Here is an 8,247-nt window from a genome sequence, read left to right on the forward strand (position 1 = left end):
AACGTCCAGTGAAAAAGAGACAAATACCAAAATAATTATATAAAGGCACAAGGCAAAATAAGGGAGTACTTATTTCTTAGGTTTAAACTAGCTTAGGAAATTTTACATTTTAAAACTACTTGTCTTACTACAATGGTGAAATCATTAGAAGTCCTAAGAATAACTGTGATGTATACAGTGTATAAAACACATTATGTTTCAGTAGGTACGACATTATCATTTGCCGTAAGTTTCTTCTAAGATGTCAAATTAGGAAAACCAAAATGTGCTTCTTTCTTTTTCCAGTATAAAAAGGAAAATTATATTCCCAGAATAAGGTTCTCTGTACAGATGCTGCACAAGATATCTTCCTCTCTGTTCTTTTGTTCTTTTGTGTAATAGTTTAGATTTTTACAATATTACTCAGCAGGTGCACTTAAAATTCAAAATCTAATACTTATAAAAAGTGGTTTTGAATTTAGTATTTTAAAAATGTGTGACATTTACTAGAAAGGAAATCACTTTTAAAATTAATATATAATAAAGTTATAAGCATGTTTACAATTAAGCATAATATAATGGTAAAATGAGTGCCTGAAAGGAACTATAAAGTTGGTCTAAGAATGTCAGATGCTTTCCACAAAGAATACGTATTAAAGTTATTCTAAAATGAAACAGTCTGTTCTTAATAATGATCTTGTTATATCTTAACATCACAAAACATTTACTTTTCTCAAATGCTTCAAAGTTAAGAATAGACTAAAAATGACATCAGTGAGAATAGAGGCCCAAAGTCAATGAAATAAATCTTCAAATTGTTCAAACAAAGTAACTGAAAATATAGAATTGTGTACTAAATTAAACTAACTTTCAAGAGGCAAAAATACAGTTTTAGAAAAAACTAAGAAATTTTTCCCCTTTCCCTTTCAGATAAGAAAGAAATTTTTCCTAGATGAAAAGAATGGAATGAAAAAACAGCAAATAAATACATTGATAAATATGTGAATGAATAAACTGTCACTATTAAAGATAGTAAGAGAGAAGGAAAGAGAGCAAGAGACAGCACTTGCAACTGGGGGTCTTAAAAACAAGGCAAAAGTGAAATCTTAGACATAAAAAATATGGAAGATAACAGAAGAATTAGAAATAAGAGGGGCAACTGGGTGGCTCCGTCGGCTGAGCATCCGACTTCAGCTCAGGTCATGATCTCGCGGTTTGTGAGTTTGGGTCCAGCATTGGGCTCTGTGCTGACTGCTCAGAGCCTGGAGCCTGCTGCTGACTCTGTGTCCTCTCTCTCTGCCTGTCTCTCCCCTGCTCATGCTCTGTCTCTCTCTCTCTCTCTCTCTCTCAAAAATAAACATTAAAATTAAAACAAAAAAGAAATAAGAGATCAATAGTTTAAGGTCCTTGGGATTATTCAGGAGGATTGTAAAGCTACTAAGTAGAGATTATGTTAAGTTAAACAAACACTTTAAAAAATTATGGCAATCAAACATGTATGTCTATCACTCTGCATTCAAACAGTAGAGAATATATAATAAAATATAATAAAATGCTTATAGAGCTCTTGATGATTAGAAAAAGATGCAAGTCGGGGCGCCTGGGTGGCTCAGTCGGTTAAGCCGCCGACTTCGGCTCAGGTCATGATCTCACGGTCCATGAGTTCGAGCCCTGCATCAGGCTCTGTGCTGACAGCTCAGAGCCTGGAGCCTATTTCCGATTCTGTGTCTCACTCTCTCTCTGACCCTCCCCTGTTCATGCTCTGTCTCTCTCTGTCTCAAAAATAAATAAACATTAAAAAAAAAAAAGAATGAAAAAGATCCAAGTCTCAACAAAAACCAGACAATTAATATGCAGTGGGAAAAAGACAGCTTTTTCAAAAAATGGCGTTGGGAAACTGGACAGCTACATGCAAAAGAATTAAACTGGACCACTTTTTTTACACCATACACAAAAATAAACTCAAAATACATTAAAGATCTATATGTGAGATGGGAAACCAAAAAAATTCTAGAAGAGAGCTTAGGCAGTAATTTCTCTGACACTGGCTGTAACAATATCTTTCTAGATAGATATCTTGAGATAAGGGAAACAAAAGCAACAATAAATATTGGGATTACATCAAAATGAAAAGCTTCTGCACAGTGAAGAAAACCATCAACAAAATGAAAAGACAACCTACTGAATGGGAGAAGATACTTGCAAATGACATATCCAATAAAGGGTTAGTATCCAAAATATATAAAGAACCCATATAACTCAACATCCAAAAAACAAGTTATCCAATTTAAAAATGGGTAGAAGACATAAATAGATATTTCTCCAAAGAAGACATCCAGATGGCCAACAGACAAATGAAAAGACACTCAACATCACTCATCATCAGGGAAATGCAAATAAAAATCACAATGAGGTATCACCTCACACTGGTCAGAATGGCTAAAATCAAAAACACAAGAAACAACAAGTGTTGGCAAGGATGTAGAGAGAAAGGAACCATTGTGCACTGTTGGTGGGAATGCAAACTGGTGTAGTCACTCTGGAAAACAGTACAGAGGTTCCTCAAAGAATTAAAAATTGAACTACCCTATAATCCAGTAATCACACTACTGGGTATATAACCCTACAAATACAAAAACACTAATTCAAAGGGATACATATACACTATGTTTATCATAGAATTATAGGTACATATTATATACATATATGATATATATACACATACTACATATACACATATACACATACTTACATATATATACACATATATAAAGGAATATTATTGAGCCATAAAAAAGAATGAAATCTTGCCGTTTACAATGACTGACATGGATAAAGCTAGACAGTATAATGCTAAGCAAAATAAGTCAGTCAGAGAAATACAAATACCATATGATCTCACTCATATGTGGAACTTAAGAAACAAAACAAATAAGCAAAATTTTAAAAAAGTGAGAGAGAGAGAGAGAGAGAGAGACAAACCAAGAAACAGACTCTTAACTATAAAGACAAACTGATGGTTGTCAGAGGGGAGGAGAGATGGATGAAATAGGTGATGGGGATTAAGGACTGCATTGGTCGTGATGTATGTATGGTATTGTATGGAATTGTTGACTCATTGTATTGTACACACGAAAGTAATATAACACAGTATGTTAACTAACTGGAAATGAGATGAAAGGAGAAAAGATGAGATGAAATAAATAAAATTAAATAAATCAATATCAAAAAGAGAAACCCCAAAAATGTCTTTTAAAAGTGGAAAATTTGAAACATACTTTTAAATAATTGATAGATCAAAAAAAGTCATGATTGAAATTTCAATATAATAATAACTTTATGATAATATGATTACCAAAATTAGTGAGATGAAGGGATTTACAGTCTTAAATAAATTGGAAAATAAGAAATATTGAAAAATTAATACACTAGGAATCCAATTCAAAGAGTTATAAAAAGAGGAAATGGAAAAATCTAAAGATAGGTGAAGACTGAATCAGTAGTAACAGATTTTGCCAAGCCCAATTTTGCTGGATACTTCTAATACATTTTCTAAGAACAGGTAACCCCTACCATACACAAATTGTTTTGTAAAATATAAAAAAGGGGTTGCAAGGTCCTCCAGTTCTTTTTATCAGCTTGATAAAACACTGAAACCAAAGATGAACAAGGACAGTATAAGACAGAAAAAAATTATGAACCAATCTCACTTAATACATGTAAATAGAAAAATTATCAATAAAATACTAGCAAACAGAATATGATAAACTACAAAATAATAATACTAAACACCCAGGTAGGGATTATCTCAGAGATGCAAGGATGTTTTAACATTCAAAGATATTTTAATGTAATTCACCACAATATCAATTAAAGGATAAAAACAAATAATTATTTTATTAAATGCAAGAAAAGCTTTTGATCAAATTCAACAGGCATTTATAATTTTTCTTAACATTTATTCATTTTTGAGAGACAGAGAGCGAGTGGGGGAGTAGAGAGAGGGAGACACAGAATCTGAAGCAGGCTCCAGGCTCTAAGCTGTCAACAGAGTCTGATGCAGGGCTCAAACCCACAATCTGTGAGATCATGACCTGAGTTGAAGTCAGATGCTTAACCAACTAAGCCACCCAGGCACCCCCATTCATATTTAACTTTATCAAACTAGAAACAGAAGAAAACTTCTTTAACTTGATAAACGGTATTTATCAAAGACTTGTAACTAACAGTTCCCTTTTTCCTTTAAAGTTCCAAACAAACGACACTGCACAAAAATCCTACACAGCAAATACAGAGAGAGACAAAGAGAAGAGGAAGAAGAGAAGGGAGAAGAAGGGGGTAGGGAGAAGTAGAAAGAGGAAAAAGAGAAGAGAGAGAAAAGAAAGAAGGAAAGGAAAGAGAAAAATAAAAAGAAGAAAGGAAAGAGAAAATAGGAAGAGAGGAAATTAGGGGGGAAAAGGAGAGAAGTGTGGGAGGAAAATTTTTCCTCAACCCTAATATTCTTCCAGCTGGTCTGAGAATTAAACTGACATGAGACAGATTAACATAAAATCAAATTTAATTTCATACCTATAGGAGCTCCACATATGAGAGGTTCGAAGACAGAAAAATAAAATTAGGTATATACACCATCCTAAGGAATGGGATAGGGGCCTGGAGCTTCAAAGGGAAGAGGGAAATTTACAGAGCAGTAAGAAGGGCAGATGTTTGGATGCAAAAATCCTCAATAAGATATTAGCCAACCAGACCCAACAATACATTAAAAAAATTATTCACCACAACCAAGTGGGATTTAAACCTGGGATGCAGGACTGGTTCAATATCCTCAAAACAATCAATGTGATTCATCACATCAATAAAAGAAAGAACAAGAGCCACATGATCCTCTCAATAGATGCAGAGAAAGCATTTGACAAAATACAGCGTCTTTTCTTGATAAAAACTCTCAAGAAATTAGGAATAGAAGGATCATACCTCGAGATCATAAAAGCCATGTATGAAAGACCCAACTCTAATATCATCCTCAATGGGAAAAAACTGAGAGTTTTCCCCCTAAGGTCGGGAACAAGACAGGGATGTCCACTCTCGCCACTGTTATTCAACATAGTATTGGAAGTCTTAGCCTCAGCAATCAGACAACACAAAGAAGTAGAAGGCATCCAAATCGGCCCAGAGGAGGTCAAACTTTCACTCTTCACAGATGACATGATACTCTATACGGAAAACCTAAAAGATTCCACCAAAAAAACTGCTAGAACTGATCCATGAATTCAGCAAAGTTGCAGGATATAAAATCATGCACAGAAATCAGTTGCATTCCTATACACCAATAATGAAGCAACAGAAAGAGAAATCAAGGAATCGATCCCATTTACAATTGCACCAAAACCCATAAAATACCTAGGAATAAACCTAACCAAAGAGGTGAGAAATCTATACATTGAAAGCTGTAGAAAGCTTATGAAAGAAATTGAAGAAGACACAAAAAAATGGAAAAAGATTCCATGCTCCTGGATAGGAATAACAAATATTGTTAAAATGTCGATACTACCCAAAGCCATCGACATATTCAATGCAACCCCTATCAAAAAAACACCAGCATTCTTCACAGAGCTAGAACAAACAATCCTAAAATTTGTATGGAACCAGAAAAGCCCCTGAATAGCCAAAGCAATCTTGAAAAAGAAAACCAAAGCAGGAGGCATCACAATCTCGGACTTCAAGCTATACTACAAAGCTGTAATCATCAAGACGGTATGGTACTGGCACAAAAACAGACACTCAGATCAATGCAACAGAATAGAGAACCCAGAAATGGACCCACAAATGTATGGCCAACTAACCTTTGAAAAGGCAGGACAGAATATCCAATGGAATAGACAGTCTCTTCAGCAAATGGTGCTGGGAAAATTGGACAACAACATGCAGAAGAATGAACATGGACCACTTTCTTACACCATACACAAAAATAAACTCAAAATGGATGAAAGACCTAAATGTAAGACAGGAAGCCATCAAAATCCTCAAGGAGAAAGCAGGCAAAAACCTCTTTGACCTTGGCCACAACAATTTCTTACTCAACACGTCTCAGGAGGCAAGGGAAACAAAAGCAAAAATGAACTATTGGGACCTCATCAAAATAAAAATCTTCTGCACAGCAAAGGAAACAATAAGCAAAACTAAAAGGCAACCAATGGAATGGGAGAAGATATTTGCAAACAACACATCAGATAAAAGGTTAGTATCCAAAATCTATGAAGAACTTACCAAACTCAACACCCAAAAAACAAACAATCCAGTGAAGAAATGGGCAAAAGACATGAATAGCCACTTCTCCAAAGAAGACATCCAGATGGCCAACTGACACATGAAAAAATGCTCAAATCACTCATCATCAGGGAAACACAAATCAAAACCACACTGAGATACACACCTGTCAGAATGGCTAACATTAACAACTCAGGCAACAACAGATCTTGGCGAGGATGTGGAGAAAGAGGATCTCTTTTGCACTGCTGGTGGGATCATAAGTTGGTGCAGCCACTCTGGAAAACAATATGGATGTTCCTCAAAAAATTAAAAATAGAACTACCCTACGACACAGCAATTGCACTAAGTATTTATCCAAGGGATACAAGTATGTTGTTTCGAAGGGGCCCATGCACCCCATTGTTTATAGCATCACGATCAACAACTTTCCAAAGTATGGAAAGAGCCCAAATGTCCATCGATGGATGAATGGATAAAGAAGATGTGGTATATGTACATATACAATGGAGTATTACTCGGCAATCAAAAAAAAATGAAATCTTGGCATTTGTAACTACATGGATGGAACTAGAGGGTACTATGCTAAGCAAAATTAGTCAGAGAAAGACAAATATCATATAACTTCACTTATATGAGGACTTTAAGATGCAAAACAGATGAACATAAGGGAAGGGAAGCAAAAATAATATAAAAACAGGGAGAGGGACAAAACATAAGAGACTCTTAAATATGGAGAACAAACAGAGGGTTACTGAAGGGGTTGTGGGAGGGGGGATGGGCTAAATGGGTAAGGGGCATTAAGGAATCTACTCCTGAAATCATTGTTTCACTATATGCTAACTTGGATGTAAATTAAAAAAGTAAATTTAAAAAATAAATAAAAAAATAATATAGTGATAATAACAGCCATGCATCATTGAATGTTTCTCCATAATAATGATAATAAAGTAGTTACTTTTTACAAAAAAAAAAAAAAAAAGGGCAGATGTTTGGTAATTAGATGTTTGCCCTACCATACACGAGTCACTCATATAAAATTAATCTCCAGTAATAATTCTTATTTTGAGAAAGACTCCCAATTTAGATTCTTCTAGGTAGTTAAGAGAGGGACAAAAGTTTCTCCTGAGTCCTCAGGGTCTTGATTACAGCTTTAATGCAAAACTGTCCGAAAATAAGTTTTACATAGGAAGTGAGAAAAAACTATAAAAAAAGCCTTAAATTTAAACTGAGGCTATACAAGGCTACTAAACACACAATTAATTTACAAAATTCAAGTTTTTTATAGCAGTTACAGCTGTTTAGAAAATGCACTTTATTTTTTTTAAGTTTTATTTTTATATATTTGGAGAGAGAGAGAGAGAGAGAGAGAGAGAGAACGAGGGAGGGGCAAAAAGAGAGGGAGACAAAATCCCAAGCAGGCTCCACACTACCAGCACAGAGTCAGATGTAAGGCTTGAATTCATGAACCGTGAGATCAAGACCTGAGACGAAATCAAGAGTCAGATGCTTACTGTACTGAGCCACACTTAAAAGCATCTCACAACACCAACAAAAGTATAAAGTGCCCACAGATAAATCTATAAAAGCTGGATAAGTAATTTTTGAAGAAAAATATAAATCTTGACTAAAGCACATAGAACATTTCCCACAAATTGGGGAGCTATATTTTGTTCATTTTAGGAAATTCAAGAATAATATGTTAATTCATCCCAAATTTCTCTAAAAACTTAGTGTAAATGTCAATCAAAATGAAATTGGAATTGTTTAAAAATTTCTGAAGGTTAACCCAAAATTCAAATTGAATAGTAAAGACCAAGAGTAGCCAAGACAATGTTAAAATAAGAAATCTCATATTTACTGTACCAAATGTCAAGATGGATGATAAAGCTAGAGCAATTCAGATAACATAATTCTGGTTCAGACAAAGATAAATATATTAATGAAATAGAGTAGAGAATTCAGAAATAGCCTGGGCATAAACAAAAATTTATATCCAAT

The sequence above is a fragment of the Panthera leo genome, chromosome D4 (genome assembly GCF_018350215.1).
Source record: "Panthera leo isolate Ple1 chromosome D4, P.leo_Ple1_pat1.1, whole genome shotgun sequence".
NCBI lineage: Eukaryota > Metazoa > Chordata > Mammalia > Carnivora > Felidae > Panthera > Panthera leo.